Source organism: Triturus cristatus, chromosome 8 (genome assembly GCF_964204655.1).
Source record: "Triturus cristatus chromosome 8, aTriCri1.1, whole genome shotgun sequence".
NCBI lineage: Eukaryota > Metazoa > Chordata > Amphibia > Caudata > Salamandridae > Triturus > Triturus cristatus.
Genome location: NC_140591.1, coordinates 57,585,390 through 57,608,379, shown reverse-complemented (window position 1 = coordinate 57,608,379; position 22,990 = coordinate 57,585,390). Strand labels below are relative to the sequence as shown.

Here is a 22,990-nt window from a genome sequence, read left to right as displayed (position 1 = left end):
CTTCAGTCTACTGCTCTCCCAACTGAGCTATTTCATCCAGCTGGCAATTTTGGCTTTCTGTTGTCTTTTTTATAATTGTTAAAGATAAATGCAGAACCTGGTCACTCTATCTGCATGTGCAGTTATGTGTTAAATTGTCCAGTATTATTCAGTAGCTAAATTGGTCTGATGGGTGAATTTCCTTTTTAGGAGCCAAGTTAGTTAGATGATGTTTGTAAACTATGAATGGACTTATACTCAGAAACACAGACCTATATGGCGAGGGTCGGCAAGCTAGGTCATCTGACTACTAACAGTTTTGTATAAGGGGAACTGGAGGCTGATGCAGGCAAAGCTTTACTTTCAATTAAAGGAAGAATTGGGAAATAAAGGAGGCAAAGTTGAATACAAGAGAGGTGGAAGCAAGTTTGAAAGAAAGACAGAAAGTAAATAATATGTTGAATTAATTGTATTTTCGATTATCTTGATAAAAGGTTTTGATCATTATAAACAAAGTCAATATGAGTTGACTCAAAATAGTCTTTGTGGCATGCAAAGCAGAAGTTCAAAATGTGCCGAAACCCGGGATCTAACCAGGGACCTTTAGATCTTCAGTCTAGCGCTCTCCCAACTGAGCTATTTCGGCCTGCCAGCAGCTATAGTATTCAGCCTCTTTTTTTGAACAATCCCAGAACAGAGATGCAGAACCTGGATTTTCAATCTGAGGTTAGAGCTGTGTTTTAATGTGTCCTGCATTGCTCAGCAGCTAACTGGTGAAATGGGTGAGTAGCGTTTTTGGGATAAATGTTAGGTCGTTTTTCTATTAAAACTCTGAGTGGACCAGCACTGTATTACACAGACGTATGTCGCCTGAGTAGGTAAGCTATGTCATCTCAATACTGACAACTTTGTTCAAGGAGAAGTGAAAGCTGATGCAGACAAGAGTTTACTTTGAAAAAAGTATAAAATTGGATAAATTCGTCATCAAAGCTGATGGCAAGAGAGGTGGAAGCAAGTTTAGAAGGAGGACAAAAAGAGAACTTTTTGTTGAAGTTATCATGTTGTTGATCAGTTGATAAAATATTTTGAGAAATAAAGAAAAAAAAACTAGAGCTGATTTCAAGAAATATTTTGCAAGAATGTAGGATCCCCTCGCACTGTGCTGAAAGTCAGGATTGAATCAGGTACCTTAAGCTCTTCAGTCTAACGATCTCCCAACTGAGATATTTCAGCCACCAAGTCCCTGTGGCCTCCTGATGTATTATTAATAATTGTAGACGATACATACAGAACCTGGTCATTCTATTTTCGTTTATAGTTATGTGTTAAAGTGTCCAGTATCATTCAGCAGGTAACTTGGTCTGATGAGTGAATATCCTTTTTAGGGGACAAGGTAGGTAGAATTTTTTTTCTAAACTCTGAATTGACTTATACTCTGAAACACAGACCTATATGGCCAGGGTGTACAAGCTATGTCATCTGACTACTGACAGTTTTGTATAAGGGGAATTGGAGGCTGATGCAGGCAAAGCTTTACTTTAAAATAAAGCAAGAAGTGGCAAATAAATGAGGCATAGTTGAATACAAGAGAGGTGGAAGCAAGTTTGAAAGGAAGACAGAAAGTAAATAATATGTTGAATTGATTGTGTTGTTGATCAGATTGATAAAAGGTTTTGATAACGAAGAGCGTTGATTTAACTCCAAACAGCTTTTGTGACATGAAAAGCAGAAGTTGAAATTGTGCCAAAACCAGGGATTGAACCAGGGACCTTTAGATGTTCAGTCTACCGCTCTCCCAACTGAGCTATTTCGGCCTGCTGGTAGTTTGTGTCTTCATCCTTTCTTTTAAACTTCCCAAGAAAATAGATGCTCAACCTCATGCTAGAGCTATGTTTTAAGATGTCCTGTATCATTCATCAGTTAACGGGTGCAATAGGTAAATAGCATTTTTCGGATCCAGGTTAGGTAGCTTTTGTTTTTTACTCTGAATGGATTAGCACCATATTACACAGAGGTAATTGGCCTGAGTAGGTAAGCTATGTCATCTGAATACTGAAATCTGTGTTCAAGGAGAAGTGGAAGCTGATGCAGACAAGAGTTTACTTTACAAAAAAGCATGAAATAGGAAACATTTGTAGTCGAAGCTGAATGCAAGAGAGGTGGAAGCAAATTTAGAAGGAGGACAGAAAGACAATTCTATGTTGAATTGATCATGTTGTCGATCAGTTGATCAAATATTTTGATAAATAAAGAAAGAAAAACTTGAGCTGATACCAAGAAATATTTTGTGAGAAGCAAGAAACCTCTCAGACTTTTCCGAAACCCAGCATTGAATAAGGGACTTTTAGATTTTCAATCTAACACTCTCCCAACTGAGCTATTTCATCCAGCTGGCCATTTTGGCTTTCTGTTGTATTTTTGATAATTGTTAAAGATAAATGCAGACCCTGGTCATTCTATCTGCATGTGCAGTTATGTGTTAAATTGTCCAATATTATTCCGCAGCTAAATTGGTCTGATGGGTGAATTTCCTTTTTAGGAGCCAAGTTAGTTAGAAGATGTTTGTAAACTATGAATGGACTTATACTCAGACACACAGACCTATATGGCGAGGGTAGGCAAACTAGGTCATCTGACTACTAACAGTTTTGTATAAGGGGAACTGGAGGCTGATGCAGGCAAAGCTTTACTTTCAATTAAAGGAAGAATGGGCAAATAAAGCAGGTAAAGTTGAATACAAGAGAGGTGGAAGCAAGTTTGACAGAAAGACAGAATGTGAAAAATATGTTGAAATGGTTGTCTTATCGATCAGCTTGATAAAAGGTTTTGATCATTATAAACAACGTCAATATGAGTTGACTCCAAATAGCATTTGTGGCATGCAAAGCAGAAGTTCAAAATGTGCCTAAACCCGGGATTGAACCAGGGACCTTTAGATCTTCAGTCTACTGTTCTCCCAACTGAGCTATTTCATCCAGCTGGCAATTTTGGCTTTCTGTTGTATTTTTTATAATTGTTAAAGATAAATGCAGAACCTGGTCACTCTATCTGCATGTGCAGTTATGTGTTAAATTGTCCAGTATTATTCAGTAGCTAATTTGGTCTGATGGGTGAATTTCCTTTTTAGGAGCCAAGTTAGTTAGATGATGTTTGTAAACTATGAATGGACTTATACTCAGAAACACAGTCCTATATGGCGAGGGTCGGCAAGCTAGGTCATCTGACTACTAACAGTTTTGTATAAGGGGAACTGGGGGCTGATGCAGGCAAAGCTTTACTTTCAATTAAAGGAAGAATTGGGAAATAAAGGAGGAAAAGTTGAATACAAGAGAGGTGGAAGCAAGTTTGAAAGAAAGACAGAAAGTAAATAATATGTTGAATTAATTGTATTGTCGATTATCTTGATAAAAGGTTTTGATCATTATAAAGTCAATATGAGTTGACTCAAAATAGTCTTTGTGGCATGCAAAGCAGAAGTTCAAAATGTGCCGAAACCCGGGATCGAGCAGGAACCTTTAGATCTTCAGTCTAACGCTCTCCCAACTGAGCTATTTCGGCCTGCCAGCAGCTGTAGTATTCAGCCTCTTTTTTTGAACAATCCCAGAACAGAGATGCAGAAACTGGATTTTCAATCTGAGGTTAGAGCTGTGTTTTAATGTGTCCTGCATTGTTCAGCAGCTAACTGGTGAAATGGGTGAGTAGCGTTTTTGGGATAAATGTTAGGTCGTTTTTCTTTTAAAACTCAGAGTGGACCAGCACTGTATTACACAGACGTATGTCGCCTGAGTAGGTAAGCTATGTCATCTCAATACTGACAACTTTGTTCAAGGAGAAGTGAAAGCTGATGCAGACAAGAGTTTACTTTGAAAAGAGTATAAAATGGGATAAATTCGTCATCAAAGCTGATGGCAAGAGAGGTGGAAGCAAGTTTAGAAGGAGGACAGAAAGACAACTTTTTGTTGAAGTTATCATGTTGTTGATCAGTTGATAAAATATTTTGACAAATAAAGAAAAAAAAACTAGAGCTGATTTCAAGAAATATTTTGCAAGAATGTAGGATCCCCTCGCACTGTGCTGAAAGTCAGGATTGAATCAGGTACCTTAAGCTCTTCAGTCTAACGATCTCCCAACTGAGATATTTCAGCCAACAAGTCCCTGTGGCCTCCTGATGTATTATTAATAATTGTAGACGATACATACAGAACCTGGTCATTCTATTTTCGTTTATAGTTATGTGTTAAAGTGTCCAGTATCATTCAGCAGGTAACTTGGTCTGATGAGTGAATATCCTTTTTAGGGGACAAGGTAGGTAGAATTTTTTTTCTAAACTCTGAATTGACTTATACTCTGAAACACAGACCGTTATGGCCAGGGTGTACAAGCTATGTCATCTGACTACTGACAGTTTTGTATAAGGGGAATTGGAGGCTGATGCAGGCAAAGCTTTACTTTAAAATAAAGCAAGAAGTGGCAAATAAATGAGGCATAGTTGAATACAAGAGAGGTGGAAGCAAGTTTGAAAGGAAGACAGAAAGTAAATTATATGTTGAATTGATTGTGTTGTTGATCAGATTGATAAAAGGTTTTGATAACGAAGAGCGTTGGTTTAACTCCAAACAGCTTTTGTGACATGAAAAGCAGAAGGTGAAATTGTGCCGAAACCAGGGATTGAACCAGGAACCTTTAGATGTTCAGTCTACCGCTCTCCCAACTGAGCAATTTCGGCCTGCTGGTAGTTTGTGTCTTCATCCTTTCTTTTAAACTTCCAAAGAAAATAGATGCTCAACCTCATGCTAGAGCTATGTTTTAAGATGTCCTGTATCATTCATCAGTTAACGGGTGCAATAGGTAAATAGCATTTTTCGGATCCAGGTTAGGTAGCTTTTGTTTTTTACTCTGAATGGATTAGCACCATATTACACAGAGGTAATTGGCCTGAGTAGGTAAGCTATGGCATCTAAATACTGAAATCTGTGTTCAAGGAGAAGTGGAAGCTGATGCAGACAAGAGTTTACTTTACAAAAAAGCATGAAATAGGAAACATTTGTAGTCGAAGCTGAATGCAAGAGAGGTGGAAGCAAATTTAGAAGGAGGACAGAAAGACAATTCTATGTTGAATTGATCATGTTGTCGATCAGTTGATCAAATATTTTGATAAATAAAGAAAGAACAACTTGAGCTGATACCAAGAAATATTTTGTGAGAAGCAAGAAACCTCTCAGACTTTTCCGAAACCCAGCATTGAACAAGGGACTTTTAGATTTTCAATCTAACACTCTCACAACTGAGCTATTTCATCCAGCTGGCCATTTTGGCTTTCTGTTGTATTTTTGATAATTGTTAAAGATAAATGCAGAACCTGGTCACTCTATCTGCATGTGCAGTTATGTGTTAAATTGTCCAGTATTATTCAGTAGCTTAATTGGTCTGATGGGTGAATTTCCTTTTTAGGAGCCAAGTTAGTTAGATGATGTTTGTAAACTATGAATGGACTTATACTCAGAAACACAGACCTATATGGCGAGGGTCGGCAAGCTAGGTCATCTGACTACTAACAGTTTTGTATAAGGGGAACTGGGGGCTGATGCAGGCAAAGCTTTAGTTTCAATTAAAGAAAGAATTGGGAAATAAAGGAGGCAAAGTTGAATACAAGAGAGGTGGAAGCAAGTTTGAAAGAAAGACAGAAAGTAAATAATATGTTGAATTAATTGTATTGTCGATTATCTTGATAAAAGGTTTTGATCATTATAAAGTCAATATGAGTTGACTCAAAATAGTCTTTGTGGCATGCAAAGCAGAAGTTCAAAATGTGCCGAAACCCGGGATCGAAAAAGGTTTTGATAACGAAGAGCGTTGATTTAACTCCAAACAGCTTTTGTGACATGAAAAGCAGAAGTTGAAATTGTGCCGAAACCAGGGATTGAACCAGGGACCTTTAGATGTGCTATCTACCGCTCTCCCAACTGAGCTATTTCGGCCTGCTGGTAGATTGGGTCTTCATCCTTTCTTTTAAACTTCCAAAGAAAATAGATGCTCAACCTCATGCTAGAGCTATGTTTTAAGATGTCCTGTATCATTCAAAAGTTAACGGGTGCAATAGGTAAATAGCATTTTTCGGATCCAGGTTAGGTAGCTTTTGTTTTTTACTCTGAATGGACTAGCACCATATTACACAGAGGTTTTTGGCCTGAGTAGGTAAGCTATGTCATCTGAATACTGAAATCTGTGTTCAAGGAGAAGTGGAAGCTGATGCAGACAAGAGTTTACTTTACAAAAAAGCATGAAATAGGAAACATTTGTAGTCGAAGCTGAATGCAAGAGAGGTGAAAGCAAATTTAGAAGGAGGACAGAAAGACAATTCTATGTTGAATTGATCATGTTGTCGATCAGTTGATCAAATATTTTGATAAATAAAGAAATAAAAACTTGAGCTGATACCAAGAAATATTTTGTGAGAAGCAAGAAACCTCTCAGACTTTTCCGAAACCCAGCATTGAACAAGGGACTTTTAGATTTTCAATCTAACACTCTCACAACTGAGCTATTTCATCCAGCTGGCCATTTTGGATTTCTGTTGTATTTTTGATAATTGTTAAAGATAAATGCAGACCCTGGTCATTCTATCTGCATGTGCAGTTATGTGTTAAATTGTCCAATATTATTCAGCAGCTAAATTGGTCTGATGTGTGAATTTCCTTTTTAGGAGCCAAGTTAGTTAGAAGATGTTTGTAAACTATGAATGGACTTATACTCAGACACACAGACCTATATGGCGAGGGTAGGCAAACTAGGTCATCTGACTACTAACAGTTTTGTATAAGGGGAACTGGAGGCTGATGCAGGCAAAGCTTTACTTTCAATTAAAGGAAGAATTGGCAAATAAAGCAGGTAAAGTTGAATACAAGAGAGGTGGAAGCAAGTTTGACAGAAAGACAGAATGTAAAAAATATGTTGTATCGATCAGCTTGATAAAAGGTTTTGATCATTATAAACAACGTCAATATGAGTTGACTCCAAATAGCATTTGTGGCATGCAAAGCAGAAGTTCAAAATGTGCCTAAACCCGGGATTGAACTAGGGACGTTTAGATCTTCAGTCTACTGTTCTCCCAACTGAGCTATTTCATCCAGCTGGCAATTTTGGCTTTCTGTTGTATTTTTTATAATTGTTAAAGATAAATGCAGAACCTGGTCACTCTATCTGCATGTGCAGTTATGTGTTAAATTGCCCAGTATTATTCAGTAGCTTAATTGGTCTGATGGGTGGATTTCCTTTTTAGGAGCCAAGTTAGTTAGATGATGTTTGTAAACTATGAATGGACTTATACTCAGAAACACAGACCTATATGGCGAGGGTCGGCAAGCTAGGTCATCTGACTACTAACAGTTTTGTATAAGGGGAACTGGGGGCTGATGCAGGCAAAGCTTTACTTTCAATTAAAGGAAGAATTGGGAAATAAAGGAGGCAAAGTTGAATACAAGAGAGGTGGAAGCAAGTTTGAAAGAAAGACAGAAAGTAAATAATATGTTGAATTAATTTTATTGTCGATTATCTTGATAAAAGGTTTTGATCATTATAAAGTCAATATGAGTTGACTCAAAATAGTCTTTGTGGCATGCAAAGCAGAAGTTCAAAATGTGCCAAAACCCAGGATCGAACCAGGGACCTTTAGATCTTCAGTCTAACGCTCTCCCAACTGAGCTATTTCGGCCTGCCAGCAGCTGTAGTATTCAGCCTCTTTTTTTGAACAATCCCAGAACAGAGATGCAGAAACTGGATTTCCAATCTGAGGTTAGAGCTGTGTTTTAATGTGTCCTGCATTGTTCAGCAGCTAACTGGTGAAATGGGTGAGTAGCGTTTTTGGGATAAATGTTAGGTCGTTTTTCTTTTAAAACTCAGAGTGGACCAGCACTGTATTACACAGACGTATGTCGCCTGAGTAGGTAAGCTATGTCATCTCAATACTGACAACTTTGTTCAAGGAGAAGTGAAAGCTGATGCAGACAAGAGTTTACTTTGAAAAGAGTATAAAATGGGATAAATTTGTCATCAAAGCTGATGGCAAGAGAGGTGGAAGCAAGTTTAGAAGGAGGACAGAAAGACAACTTTTTGTTGAAGTTATCATGTTGTTGATCAGTTGATAAAATATTTTGACAAATAAAGAAAAAAAAACTAGAGCTGATTTCAAGAAATATTTTGCAAGAATGTAGGATCCCCTCGCACTGTGCTGAAAGTCAGGATTGAATCAGGCACCTTAAGCTCTTCAGTCTAACGATCTCCCAACTGAGATATTTCAGCCAACAAGTCCCTGTGGCCTCCTGATGTATTATTAATAATTGTAGACGATACATACAGAAGCTGGTCATTCTATTTTCGTTTATAGTTATGTGTTAAAGTGTCCAGTATCATTCAGCAGGTAACTTGGTCTGATGAGTGAATATCCTTTTTTCTAAACTCTGAATTGACTTATACTCTGAAACACAGACCTATATGGCCAGGGTGTACAAGCTATGTCATCTGACTACTGACAGTTTTGTATAAGGGGAATTGGAGGCTGATGCAGGCAAAGCTTTACTTTAAAATAAAGCAAGAAGTGGCAAATAAATGAGGCATAGTTGAATACAAGAGAGGTGGAAGCAAGTTTGAAAAGGAAGACAGAAAGTAAATAATATGTTGAATTGATTGTGTTGTTGATCAGATTGATAAAAAGTTTTGATAACGAAGAGCGTTGATTTAACTCCAAACAGCTTTTGTGACATGAAAAGCAGAAGCTGAAATTGTGCCGAAACCCAGGATTGAACCAGGGACCTTTAGATCTTCAGTCTAACGCTCTCCCAACTGAGCTATTTCGGCCTGCTGGTAGTGGGGGTCTTCATCCTTTCTTTTAAACTTCCCAAGAAAATAGATGCTCAACCTCATGCTAGAGCTATGTTTTAAGATGTCCTGTATCATTCATCAGTTAACGGGTGCAATAGGTAAATAGCATTTTTCGTATCCAGGTTAGGTAGCTTTTGTTTTTTACTCTGAATGGACTAGCACCATATTACACAGAGGTATTTGGCATTAGTAGGTAAGCTATGTCATCTGAATACTGAAATCTGTGTTCAAGGAGAAGTGGAAGCTGATGCAGACAAGAGTTTACTTTACAAAAAAGCATGAAATAGGAAACATTTGTAGTCAAAGCTGAATGCAAGAGAGGTGGAAGCAAATTTAGAAGGCGGACAGAAAGACAATTCTATGTTGAATTGATCATGTTGTCGATCAGTTGATCAAATATTTTGATAAATAAAGAAAGAAAAACTTGAGCTGATACCAAGAAATATTTTGTGAGAAGCAAGAAACCTCTCAGACTTTTACGAAACCCAGCATTGAACAAGGGACTTTTAGATTTTCAATCTAACACTCTCCCAACTGAGCTATTTCATCCAGCTGCCATTTTGTCTTTCTGTTGTATTTTTGATAATTGTTAAAGATAAATGCAGACCCTGATCATTCCATCTGCATGTGCAGTTATGTGTTAAATTGTCCAATATTATTCAGCAGCTAAATTGGTCTGATGGGTGAATTTCCTTTTTAGGAGCCAAGTTAGTTAGAAGATGTTTGTAAACTATGAATGGACTTATACTCAGACACACAGGCCTATATGGTGAGGGTAGGCAAACTAGGTCATCTGACTACTCACAGTTTTGTATAAGGGGAACTGGAGGCTGATGCAGGCAAAGCTTTACTTTCAATTAAAGGAAGAATTGGCAAATAAAGCAGGTAAAGTTGAATACAAGAGAGGTGGAAGCAAGTTTGACATAAAGACAGAATGTAAAAAATATGTTGAAATGGTTGTATTATCGATCAGATTGATAAAAGGTTTTGATCATTATAAACAACGTCAATATGAGTTGACTCCAAATAGCATTTGTGGCATGCAAAGCAGAAGTTCAAAATGTGCCTAAACCCGGGATTGAACAAGGGACCTTTAGATCTTCAATCTACTGCTCTCCCAACTGAGCTATTTCATCCAGCTGGCAATTTTGGCTTTCTGTTGTATTTTTGCTAATTGTTAAAGATAAATGCAGAACCTGGTCACTCTCTCTGCATGTGCAGTTATGTGTTAAATTGTCCAGTATTATTCAGTAGCTAAATTGGTCTGATGGGTGTATTTCCTTTTTAGGAGCCAAGTTAGATGATGTTTATAAACTATGAATGGACTTATACTCAGAAACACAGACCTATATGGCGAGGGAAGGCAAGCTAGGTCATCTGACTACTAACAGTTTTGTATAAGGGGAACTGGAGGCTGATGCAGGCAAAGCTTTACTTTCAATTAAAGGAAGAATTGGGAAATAAAGGAGGCAAAGTTGAATACAAGAGAGGTGGAAGCAAGTTTGAAAGAAAGACAGAAAGTAAATAATATGTTGAATTAATTGTATTGTCGATTATCTTTATAAAAGGTTTTGATCATTATAAACAAAGTAAATATGAGTTGACTCAAAATAGTCATTGTGGCATGCAAAGCAGAAGTTCAAAATGTGCCGAAACCCGGGATTGAACAAGGGACCTTTAGATCTTCAGTCTAACGCTCTCCCAACTGAGCTATTTCGGCCTGCCAGCAGCTGTAGTATTCAGCCTCTTTTTTTGAACAATCCCAGAACAGAGATGCAGAACCTGGATTTTCAATCTGAGGTTAGAGCTGTGTTTTAATGTGTCCTGCATTGTTCAGCAGCTAACTGGTGAAATGGGTGAGTAGCGTTTTTGGGATAAATGTTAGGTCGTTTTTCTTTTAAAACTCTGAGTGGACCAGCACTGTATTACACAGACGTATGTCGCCTGAGTAGGTAAGCTATGTCATCTCAATACTGACAACTTTGTTCAAGGAGAAGTGAAAGCTGATGCAGACAAGAGTTTACTTTGAAAAAAGTATAAAATGGGATACAATCGTCATCAAAGCTGATGGCAAGAGAGGTGGAAGCAAGTTTAGAAGGAGGACAGAAAGACAACTTTTTGTTGAAGTTATCATGTTGTTGATCAGTTGATAAAATATTTTGACAAATAAAGAAAAAAAAACTAGAGCTGATTTCAAGGAATATTTTGCAAGAATGTAGGATCCCCTCGCACTGTGCTGAAAGTCAGGATTGAATCAGGTACCTTAAGCTCTTCAGTCTAACGAGCTCCCAACTGAGATATTTCAGCCAACAAGTCCCTGTGGCCTCCTGATGCATTATTAATAATTGTAGACGATACATACAGAACCTGGTCATTCTATTTTCGTTTATAGTTATGTTTTAAAGTGTCCAGTATCATTCAGCAGGTAACTTGGTCTGATGAGTGAATATCCTTTTTAGGGGACAAGCTAGGTAGAATTTTTTTTCTAAACTCTGAATTGACTTATACTCTGAAACACAGACCTATATGGCCAGGATGTACAAGCTATGTCATCTGACTACTGACAGTTTTGTATAAGGGGAATTGGAGGCTGATGCAGGCAAAGCTTTACTTTAAAATAAAGCAAGAAGTGGCAAATAAATGAGGCATAGTTGAATACAAGAGAGGTGGAAGCAAATTTCAAAAGGAAGACAGAAAGTAAATAATATGTTGAATTGATTGTGTTGTTGATCAGATTGATAAAAGGTTTTGATAACGAAGAGCGTTGATTTAACTCCAAACAGCTTTTGTGACATGAAAAGCAGAAGCTGAAATTGTGCCGAAACCAGGGATTGAACCAGGGACCTTTAGATGTTCGGTCTACCACTCTCCCAACTGAGCTATTTCGGCCTGCTGGTAGTTTGGGTCTTCATCCTTTCTTTTAAACTTCCCAAGAAAATAGATGCTCAACCTCATGCTAGAGCTATGTTTTAAGATGTCCTGTATCATTCATCAGTTAACGGGTGCAATAGGTAAATAGCATTTTTCGGATCCAGGTTAGGTAGCTTTTGATTTTTACTCTGAATGGACTAGCACCATATTACACAGAGGTATTTGGCCTGAGTAGGTAAGCTATGTCATCTGAATACTGAAATCTGTGTTCAAGAAGAAGTGGAAGCTGATGCAGACAAGAGTTCACTTTACAAAAAAGCATGAAATAGGAAACATTTGTAGTCGAAGCTGAATGCAAGAGAGGTGGAAGCAAATTTAGAAGGAGGACAGAAAGACAATTCTATGTTGAATTGATTATGTTGTCGATCAGTTGATCAAATATTTTGATAAATAAAGAAAAACTTGAGCTGATACCAAGAAATATTTTGTGATAAGCAAGAAACCTCTCAGACTTTTCTGAAACCCAGCATTGAACAAGGGACTTTTAGATTTTCAATCTAACGCTCTCACAACTGAGCTATTTCATCCAGCTGGCCATTTTGGCTTTCTGTTGTATTTTTGATAATTGTTAAAGATAAATGCAGACCCTGGTCATTCTATCTGCATGTGCAGTTATGTGTTAAATTGTCCAATATTATTCAGCAGCTAAATTGGTCTGATGGGTGAATTTCCTTTTTAGGAGCCAAGTTAGTTAGAAGATGTTTGTAAACTATGAATGGACTTATACTCAGACACACAGACCTATATGGCGAGGGTAGGCAAATTAGGTCATCTGACTACTAACAGTTTTGTATAAGGGGAACTCGAGGCTGATGCATGCAAAGCTTTACTTTCAATTAAAGGAAGAATTGGCAAATAAAGCAGGTAAAGTTGAATACAAGAGAGGTGGAAGCAAGTTTGACAGAAAGACAGAATGTAAAAAATATGTTGAAATGGTTGTCTTATCGATTAGCTTGATAAAAGGTTTTGATCATTATAAACAACGTCAATATGAGTTGACTCCAAATAGCATTTGTGGCATGCAAAGCAGAAGTTCAAAATGTGCCTAAACCCGAGATTGAACCAGGGACCTTTAGATCTTCAGTCTACTGCTCTCCCAACTGAGCTATTTCATCCAGCTGGCAATTTTGGCTTTCTGTTGTATTTTTGATAATTGTTAAAGATAAATGCAGACCCGGGTCATTCTATCTGCATGTTCAGTTATGTGTTAAATTGTCCAATATTATTCAGCAGCTAAATTGGTCTGATGGGTGAATTTCCTTTTTAGGAGCCAAGTTAGTTAGAAGATGTTTGTAAACTATGAATGGACTTATACTCAGACACACAGACCTATATGGCGAGGGTAGGCAAACTAGGTCATCTGACTACTAACAGTTTTGTATAAGGGGAACTGGAGGCTGATGCAGGCAAAGCTTTACTTTCAATTAAAGGAAGAATTGGGAAATAAAGGAGGCAAAGTTGAATACAAGAGAGGTGGAAGCAAGTTTGACAGAAAGACAGAATGTAAAAAATATGTTGAAATGGTTGTATTATCGATCAGCTTGATAAAAGGTTTTGATCATTATAAACAACGTCAATATGAGTTGACTCCAAATAGCATTTGTGGCATGGAAAGCAGAAGTTCAAAATGTGCCTAAACCCAGGATTGAACCAGGGACCTTTATATCTTCAGTCTACTGTTCTCCCAACTGAGCTATTTCATCCAGCTAGCAAATTTTGGCTGTCTGTTGTCTTTTTTATAATTGTTAAAGATAAATGCAGAACCTGGTCACTCTATCTGCATGTGCAGTTATGTGTTAAATTGTCCAGTATTATTCAGTAGCTTAATTGGTCTGATGGGTGAATTTCCTTTTTAGGAGCCAAGTTAGTTAGATGATGTTTGCAAACTATGAATGGACTTATACTCAGAAACACAGACCTATATGGCGAGGGTCGGCAAGCTAGGTCATCTGACTACTAACAGTTTTGTATAAGGGGAACTGGGGGCTGATGCAGGCAAAGCTTTACTTTCAATTAAAGGAAGAATTGGGAAATAAAGGAGGCAAAGTTGAATACAAGGAAGGTGGAAGCAAGTTTGAAAGAAAGACAGAAAGTAAATAATATGTTGAATTAATTGTATTGTCGATTATCTTGATAAAAGGTTTTGATCATTATAAACAAAGTCAATATGAGTTGAATCAAAATAGTCTTTGTGGCATGCAAAGCAGAAGTTCAAAATGTGCCGAAACCCGGGACCTTTAGATCTTCAGTCTAACGCTCTCCCAACTGAGCTATTTCGGCCTGCCAGCAGCTGTAGTATTCAGCCTCTTTTTTTGAACAATCCCAGAACAGAGATGCTGAAACTGGATTTTCAATCTGAGGTTAGAGCTGTGTTTTAATGTGTCCTGCATTGTTCAGCAGCTAACTGGTGAAATGGGTGAGTAGCGTTTTTGGGATAAATGTTAGGTAATTTTTTTTTAAAACTCTGAGTGGACCGGCACTGTATTACACAGACGTATGTCGCCTGAGTAGGTAAGCTATGTCATCTCAATACTGACAACTTTGTTCAAGGAGAAGTGAAAGCTGATGCAGACAAGAGTTTTTCTTTGAAAAGAGTAAAAAATGGGATAAATTCGTCATCAAAGCTGATGGCAAGAGAGGTGGAAGCAAGTTTAGACGGAGGACAGAAAGACAACTTTTTGTTGAAGTTATCATGTTGTTGATCAGTTGATAAAATATTTTGACAAATAAAGAAAAAAAAACTAGAGCTGATTTCAAGAAATATTTTGCAAGAATGTAGGATCCCCTCGCACTGTGCTGAAAGTCAGGATTGAATCAGGTACCTTAAGCTCTTCAGTCTAACGATCTCCCAACTGAGATATTTCAGCCAACAAGTCCCTGTGGCCTCCTGATGCATTATTAATAATTGTAGACGATACATACAGTACCTGGTCATTCTATTTTCGTTTATAGTTATGTTTTAAAGTGTCCAGTATCATTCAGCAGGTAACTTGGTCTGATGAGTGAATATCCTTTTTAGGGGACAAGCTGGGTAGAATTTTTTTTCTAAACTCTGAATTGACTTATACTCTGAAACACAGACCTATATGGCCAGGGTGTACAAGCTATGTCATCTGACAACTGCCAGTTTTGTATAAGGGGAATTGGAGGCTGATGCAGGCAAAGCTTTACTTTAAAATAAAGCAAGAAGTGGCAAATAAATGAGGCATAGTTGAATACAAGAGAGGTGGAAGCAAGTTTGAAAGGAAGACAGAAAGTAAATAATATGTTGAATTGATTGTGTTGTTGATCAGATTGATAAAAGGTTTTGATAACGAAGAGCGTTGATTTAACTCCAAACAGCTTTTGTGACATGAAAAGCAGAAGTTGAAATTGTGCCGAAACCAGGGATTGAACCAGGGACCTTTAGATGTGCGACTACCGCTCTCTCAACAGAGCTATTTCAGCCTGCTGGTAGTTTGGGTCTTCATCCTTTCTTTTAAACTTCCCAAGAAAATAGATGCTCAACCTCATGCTAGAGCTATGTTTTAAGATGTCCTGTATCATTCATCAGTTAACGGGTGCAATAGGTAAATATCATTTTTCGGATCCAGGTTAGGTAGCTTTTGTTTTTTACTCTGAATGGACTAGCACCATATTACACAGAGGTATTTGGCCTGAGTAGGTAAGCTATGTCATCTGAATACTGAAATCTGTGTTCAAGGAGAAGTGGAAGCTGATGCAGACAAGAGTTTACTTTACAAAAAAGCATGAAATAGGAAACATTTGTAGTCAAAGCTGAATGCAAGAGAGGTGGAAGCAAATTTAGAAGGAGGACAGAAAGACAATTCTATGTTGAATTGATCATGTTGTCGATCAGTTGATCAAATATTTTGATAAATAAAGAAAGAAAAACTTGAGCTGATACCAAGAAATATTTTGTGAGAAGCAAGAAACCTCTCAGACTTTTCCGAAACCCAGCATTGAACAAGGGACTTTTAGATTTTCAATCTAACACTCTCCCAACTTAGCTATTTCATCCAGCTGGCCATTTTGGCTTTCTGTTGTATTTTTGATAATTGTTAAAGATAAATGCAGACCCTGGTCATTCTATCTGCATGTGCAGTTATGTGTTAAATTGTCCAATATTATTCAGCAGCTAAATTGGTCTTATGGGTGAATTTCCTTTTTAGGAGCCAAGTTAGTTAGAAGATGTTTGTAAACTATGAATGGACTTATACTCAGACACACAGACCTATATGGCGAGGGTAGGCAAACTAGGTCATCTGACTACTAACAGTTTTGTATAAGGGGAACTCGAGGCTGATGCAGGCAAAGCTTTACTTTCAATTGAAGGAAGAATTGGCAAATAAAGCAGGTAAAGTTGAATACAAGAGAGGTGGAAGCAAGTTTGACAGAAAGACAGAATGTAAAAAATATGTTGAAATGGTTGTCTTATCGATCAGCTTGATAAAAGGTTTTGATCATTATAAACAACGTCAATATGAGTTGACTCCAAATAGCATTTGTGGCATGCAAAGCAGAAGTTCATAATTTGCCTAAACCCGGGATTGAACCAGGGACCTTTAGATGTTCAGTCTACTGTTCTCCCAACTGAGCTATTTCATCCAGCTAGCAAATTTTGGCTTTCTGTTGTATTTTTTATAATTGTTAAAGATAAATGCAGAACCTGGTCACTCTATCTGCATGTGCAGTTATGTGTTAAATTGTCCAGTATTATTCAGTAGCTAAATTGGTCTGATGGGTGAATTTCCTTTTTAGGAGCCAAGTTAGTTAGATGATGTTTATAAACTATGAATGGACTTATACTCAGAAACACAGACCTATATGGCGAGGGTCGGCAAGCTAGGTCATCTGACTACTAACAGTTTTGTATAAGGGGAACTGGGGGCTGATGCAGGCAAAGCTTTACTTTCAATTAAAGGAAGAATTGGGAAATAAAGGAGGCAAAGTTGAATACAAGAAAGGTGGAAGCAAGTTTGAAAGAAAGACAGAAAGTAAATAATATGTTGAATTAATTGTATTGTCGATTATTTTGATAAAAGGTTTTGATCATTATAAACAAAGTCAATATGAGTTGACTCAAAATAGTCGTTGTGGCATGCAAAGCAGAAGTTCAAAATGTGCCGAAACCCGGGATCAAACCAGGGACCTTTAGATCTTCAGTCTAACGCTCTCCCAACTGAGCTATTTCGGCCTGCCAGCAGCTATAGTATTCAGCCTCTTTTTTTGAACAATCCCAGAACAGAGATGCAGAACCTGGATTTTCAATCTGAGGTTAGAGCTGTGTTTTAATGTGTCCTGCATTGTTCAGCAGCTAACTGGTGAAATGGGTGAGTAGCGTTTTTGGGATAAATGTTAGGTCGTTTTTCTTTTAAAACTCTGAGTGGACCAGCACTGTATTACACAGACGTATGTCGCCTGAGTAGGTAAGCTATGTCATCTCAATACTGACAACTTTGTTCAAGAAGTGAAAGCTGATGCAGACAAGAGTGTACTTTGAAAAGAGTATAAAATGGGATAAATTTGTCATCAAAGCTGATGGCAAGAGAGGTGGAAGCAAGTTTAGAAGGAGGACAGAAAGACAACTTTTTGTTAAAGTTATCATGTTGTTGATCAGTTGATAAAATATTTTGACAAATAAAGAAAAAAAAACTAGAGCTGATTTCAAGAAATATTTTGCAAGAATGTAGGATCCCCTCGCACTGTGCTGAAAGTCAGGATTGAATCAGGTACCTTAAGCTCTTCAGTCTAACGATCTCCCAACTGAGATATTTCAGCCAACAAGTCCCTGTGGCCTCCTGATGTATTATTAATAATTGTAGACGATACATACAGAACCTGGTCATTCTATTTTCGTTTATAGTTATGTGTTAAAGTGTCCAGTATCATTCAGCAGGTAACTTGGTCTGATGAGTGAATATCCTTTTTAGGGGACAAGGTAGGTAGAATTTTTTTTTAAAACTCTGAATTGACTTATACTCTGAAACACAGACCTATATGGCCAGGGTGTAAACGCTATGTCATCTGACTACTGACAGTTTTGTATAAGGGGAATTGGAGGCTGATGCAGGCAAAGCTTTACTTTAAAATAAAGCAAGAAGTTGCAAATAAATGAGGCATAGTTGAATACAAGAGAGGTGGAAGCAAGTTTGAAAGGAAGACAGAAAGTAAATAATATGTTGAATTGATTGTGATGTTGATCAGATTGATAAAAGGTTTTGATAAAGAAGAGCGTTGATTTAACTCCAAACAGCTTTTGTGACATGAAAAGCAGAAGTTGAAATTGTGCCGAAACCCGGGATTGAACCAGGGACCTTTAGATCTTCAGTCTAACACTCTCCCAACTGAGCTATTTCGGCCTGCTGGTATTTTCGGTCTTCATCCTTTCTTTTAAACTTCCCAAGAAAATAGATGCTCAACCTCATGCTAGAGCTATGTTTTAAGATGTCCTGTATCATTCATCAGTTAACAGGTGCAATAGGTAAATAGCATTTTTCGGATCCAGGTTAGGTAGTTTTGTTTTTTACTCTGAATGGACTAGCACGATATTACACAGAGGTATTTGGCCTGAGTAGGTAAGCTATGTCATCAGAATACTAAAATCTGTGTTCAAGGAGAAGTGGAAGCTGATGCAGACAAGAGTTTACTTTACAAAAAAGCATGAAATAGGAAACATTTGTAGTCGAAGCTGAATGCAAGAGAGGTGGCAGCAAATTTAGAAGGAGGACAGAAAGACAATTCTATGTTGAATTGATCATGTTGTCGATCAGTTGATCAAATATTTTGATAAATAAATAAAGAAAAACTTGAGCTGATACCAAGAAATGTTTTGTGAGAAGCAAGAAACCTCTCAGACTTTTCCGAAACCCAGCATTGAACAAGGGACTTTTAGATTTTCAATCTAACACTCTCCCAACTGAGCTATTTCATCCAGCTGGCCATTTTGGCTTTCTGTTGTATTTTTGATAATTGTTAAAGATAAATGCAGACCCTGGTCATTCTATCTGCATGTGCAGTTATGTGTTAAATTGTCCAATATTATTCAGCAGCTAAATTGGTCTGATGGGTGAATTTCCTTTTTAGGAGCCAAGTTAGTTAGAAGATGTTTGTAAACTATGAATGGACTTATACTCAGACACACAGACCTATATGGCGAGGGTAGGCAAACTAGGTCATCTGACTACTAACAGTTTTGTATAAGGGGAACTCGAGGCTGATGCAGGCAAAGCTTTACTTTCAATTAAAGGAAGAATTGGCAAATAAAGCAGGTAAAGTTGAATACAAGAGAGGTGGAAGCAAGTTTGACAGAAAGACAGAATGTAAAAAATATGTTGAAATGGTTGTCTTATCGATCAGCTTGATAAAAGGTTTTGATCATTATAAACAACGTCAATATGAGTTGACTCCAAATAGCATTTGTGGCATGCAAAGCAGAAGTTCAAAATGTGCCTAAACCCGGGATTGAACCAGTGACCTTTAGATCTTCAGTCTACTGCTCTCCCAACTGAGCTATTTCATCCAGCTGGCAATTTTGGCTTTCTGTTGTATTTTTTATAATTGTTAAAGATAAATGCAGAACCTGGTCACTCTATCTGCATGTGCAGTTATGTGTTAAATTGTCCAGTATTATTCAGTAGCTTAATTGGTCTGATTGGTGAATTTCCTTTTTAGGAGCCAAGTTAGTTAGATGATGTTTGTAAACTATGAATGGACTTATACTCAGAAACACAGACCTATATGGCGAGGGTCGGCAAGCTAGGTCATCTGACTACTAACAGTTTTGTATAAGGGGAACTGGGGGCTGATGCAGGCAAAGCTTTACTTTCAATTAAAGGAAGAATTGGGAAATAAAGGAGGCAAAGTTGAATACAAGAGAGGTGGAAGCAAGTTTCAAAGAAAGACAGAAAGTAAATAATATGTTGAATTAATTGTATTGTCTATTATCTTGATAAAAGGTTTTGATCATTATAAACAAAGTCAATATGAGTTGACTCAAAATAGTCTTTGTGGCATGCAAAGCAGAAGTTCAAAATGTGCCGAAACCCGGGATCGAACCAGGGACCTTTAGATCTTCAGTCTAACGCTCTCCCAAATGAGCTATTTCGGCCTGCCAGCAGCTGTAGTATTCAGCCTCTTTTTTTGAACAATCCCAGAACAGAGATGCAGAAACTGGATTTTCAATCTGAGGTTAGAGCTGTGTTTTAATGTGTCCTGCATTGTTCAGCAGCTAACTGGTGAAATGGGTGAGTAGCGTTTTTGGGATAAATGTTAGGTCGTTTTTCTTTTAAAACTCTGAGTGGACCAGCACTGTATTACACAGACGTATGTCGCCTGAGTAGGTAAGCTATTTCATCTCAATACTGACAACTTTGTTCAAGGAGAAGTGAAAGCTGATGCAGACAAGAGTTTACTTTGAAAAGAGTATAAAATGGGATAAATTCGTCATCAAAGCTGATGGCAAGAGAGGTGGAAGCAAGTTTAGAAGGAGGACAGAAAGACAAGTTTTTGTTGAAGTTATCATGTTGTTGATCAGTTGATAAAATATTTTGACAAATAAAGAAAAAAAAACTAGAGCTGATTTCAAGAAATATTTTGCAAGAATGTAGGATCCCCTCGCACTGTGCTGAAAGTCAGGATTGAATCAGGTACCTTAAGCTCTTCAGTCTAACGATCTCCCAACTGAGATATTTCAGAGACAAGTCCCTGTGGCCTCCTGATGTATTATTAATAATTGTAGCCGATACATACAGAAGCTGGTCATTCCATTTTCGTTTATAGTTATGTGTTAAAGTGTCCAGTATCATTCAGCAGGTAACTTGGTCTGATGAGTGAATATCCTTTTTTCTAAACTCTGAATTGACTTATACTCTGAAACACAGACCTATATGGCCAGGGTGTACAAGCTATGTCATCTGACTACTGACAGTTTTGTATAAGGGGAATTGGAGGCTGATGCAGGCAAAGCTTTACTTTAAAATAAAGCAAGAAGTTGCAAATAAATGAGGCATAGTTGAATACAAGAGAGGTGGAAGCAAGTTTGAAAGGAAGACAGAAAGTAAATAATATGTTGAATTGATTGTGTTGTTGATCAGATTGATAAAAGGTTTTGATAAAGAAGAGCGTTGATTTAACTCCAAACAGCATTTGTGACATGAAAAGTAGAAGTTGAAATTGTGCCGAAACCCGGGATTGAACCAGGGACCTTTAGATCTTCAGTCTAACGCTCTCCCAACTGAGCTATTTCAGCCTGCTGGTAGTTTGGGTCTTCATCCTTTCTTTTAAACTTCCCAAGAAAATAGATGCTCAACCTCATGCTAGAGCTATGTTTTAAGATGTCCTGTATCATTCATCAGTTAACGGGTGCAATAGGTAAATAGCATTTTTCGGATCCAGGTTAGGTAGCTTTTTTTTTTACTCTGAATGGACTAGCACCATATTACACAGAGGTATTTGGCCTGAGTAGGTAAGCTATGTCATCTGAATACTGAAATCTTTGTTCAAGGAGAAGTGGAAGCTGATGCAGACAAGAGTTTACTTTACAAAAAAGCATGAAATAGGAAACATTTGTAGTCGAAGCTGAATGCAAGAGAGGTGGAAGCAAATTTAGAAGGAGGACACAAAGACAATTCTATGTTGAATTGATCATGTTGTCGATCAGTTGATCACATATTTGGATAAATAAAGAAGGAAAAACTTGAGCTGATACCAACAAATATTTTGTGAGAAGCAAGAAACCTCTCAGACTTTTCCGAAACCCAGCATTGAACAAGGGACTTTTAGATTTTCAATCTAACACTCTCCCAACTGAGCTATTTCATCCAGCTGGCCATTTTGGCTTTCTGTTGTATTTTTGATAATTGTTAAAGATAAATGCAGACCCTGGTCATTCTATCTGCATGTGCAGTTATGTGTTAAATTGTCCAATATTATTCAGCAGCTAAATTGGTCTGATGGTTGAATTTCCTTTTTAGGAGCCAAGTTAGTTAGATGATGTTTGTAAACTATGAATGGACTTATACTCAGACACACAGACCTATATGGCGAGGGTAGGCAAACTAGGTCATCTGACTACTAACAGTTTTGTATAAGGGGAACTCGAGGCTGATGCAGGCAAAGCTTTACTTTCAATTAAAGGAAGAATTGGCAAATAAAGCAGGTAAAGTTGAATACAAGAGAGGTGGAAGCAAGTTTGACAGAAAGACAGAATGTAAAAAATATGTTGAAATGGTTGTATTATCGATCAGCTTGATAAAAGGTTTTGATCATTATAAACAACGTCAATATGAGTTGACTCCAAATAGCATTTGTGGCATGCAAAGCAGAAGTTCAAAATGTGCCTAAACCCGGGATTGAACCAGGGACCATTAGATCTTCAGTCTACTGCTCTCCCAACTGAGCTATTTCATCCAGCTGGCAATTTTGGCTTTCTGTTGTATTTTTTATAATTGGTAAAGATAAATGCAGAACCTGGTCACTCTATCTGCATGTGCAGTTATGTGTTAAATTGTCCAGTATTATTCAGTAGCTTAATTGGTCTGATGGGTGAATTTCCTTTTTAGGAGCCAAGTTAGTTAGATGATGTTTGTAAACTATGAATGGACTTATACTCAGAAACACAGACCTATATGGCGAGAGTCGGCAAGCTAGGTCATCTGACTACTAACAGTTTTGTATAAGGGGAACTGGGGGCTGATGCAGGCAAAGCTTTACTTTCAATTAAAGGAAGAATTGGGAAATAAAGGAGGCAAAGTTGAATACAAGAGAGGTGGAAGCAAGTTTTAAAGGAAGACAGAAAGTAAATATTATGTTGAATTAATTGTATTGTCGATTATCTTGATAAAAGGTTTTGATCATTATAAACAAAGTCAATATGAGTTGACTCAAAATAGTCTTTGTGGCATGTAAAGCAGAAGTTCAAAATGTGCCGAAACCCGGGATCGAACCAGGGACCTTTAGATCTTCAGTCTAACGCTCTCCCAACTGAGCTATTTCAGCCTGCCAGCAGCTGTAGTATTCAGCCTCTTTTTTTGAACAATCCCAGAACAGAGATGCAGAAACTGGATTTTCAATCTGAGGTTAGAGCTGTGTTTTAATGTGTCCTGCATTGTTCAGCAGCTAACTGGTGAAATGGGTGAGTAGTGTTTTTGGGATAAATGTTAGGTCGTTTTTCTTTTAAAACTCTGAGTGGACCAGCACTGTA

The 22,990-nt window shown here is 37.6% G+C and overlaps 3 non-coding genes across 3 annotated transcripts; all 3 read right to left on the bottom strand.

The window, feature by feature from the left end:
• Nucleotides 1–16,911: 16,911 nt before the first annotated feature.
• TRNAF-GAA (transfer RNA phenylalanine (anticodon GAA)) lies at nucleotides 16,912–16,984 on the bottom strand. Its single transcript has one exon. It is a non-coding gene; the product is annotated as a tRNA-Phe (tRNA).
• Nucleotides 16,985–18,076: 1,092 nt separating this feature from the next.
• Nucleotides 18,077–18,149, bottom strand: TRNAF-GAA (transfer RNA phenylalanine (anticodon GAA)). Its single transcript has one exon. It is a non-coding gene; the product is annotated as a tRNA-Phe (tRNA).
• Nucleotides 18,150–22,712: 4,563 nt separating this feature from the next.
• Nucleotides 22,713–22,785, bottom strand: TRNAF-GAA (transfer RNA phenylalanine (anticodon GAA)). Its single transcript has one exon. It is a non-coding gene; the product is annotated as a tRNA-Phe (tRNA).
• Between the last annotated feature and the right edge of the window lie 205 nt (nucleotides 22,786–22,990).